Source organism: Penaeus monodon, chromosome 31 (genome assembly GCF_015228065.2).
Source record: "Penaeus monodon isolate SGIC_2016 chromosome 31, NSTDA_Pmon_1, whole genome shotgun sequence".
NCBI classification, from domain to species: domain Eukaryota; kingdom Metazoa; phylum Arthropoda; class Malacostraca; order Decapoda; family Penaeidae; genus Penaeus; species Penaeus monodon.
In genome coordinates, this window is record NC_051416.1 from 14286417 (window position 1) to 14286631 (window position 215).

The following is a 215-nucleotide window of genomic DNA, read 5'->3' on the forward strand; positions in this document are numbered from 1 at the left end:
GGTGAGGCAGGCAGAGAGAGGTCTATCTCTGTATGTGTATCTGCGAATAAAGAATAACTACAAAAAGAATTCCAAATATGTTTACCGGCGAGGTGCGGCGAGAGTTTCGAAATCAATTTTGAAATCAATCAGTCGAGTTCGCGTGGAATCGGATTGGCCGTTTGGCGCATTACAGGTTTTTCATCGCGGCGTCAAAACGGAATTTCCTTTTCGCT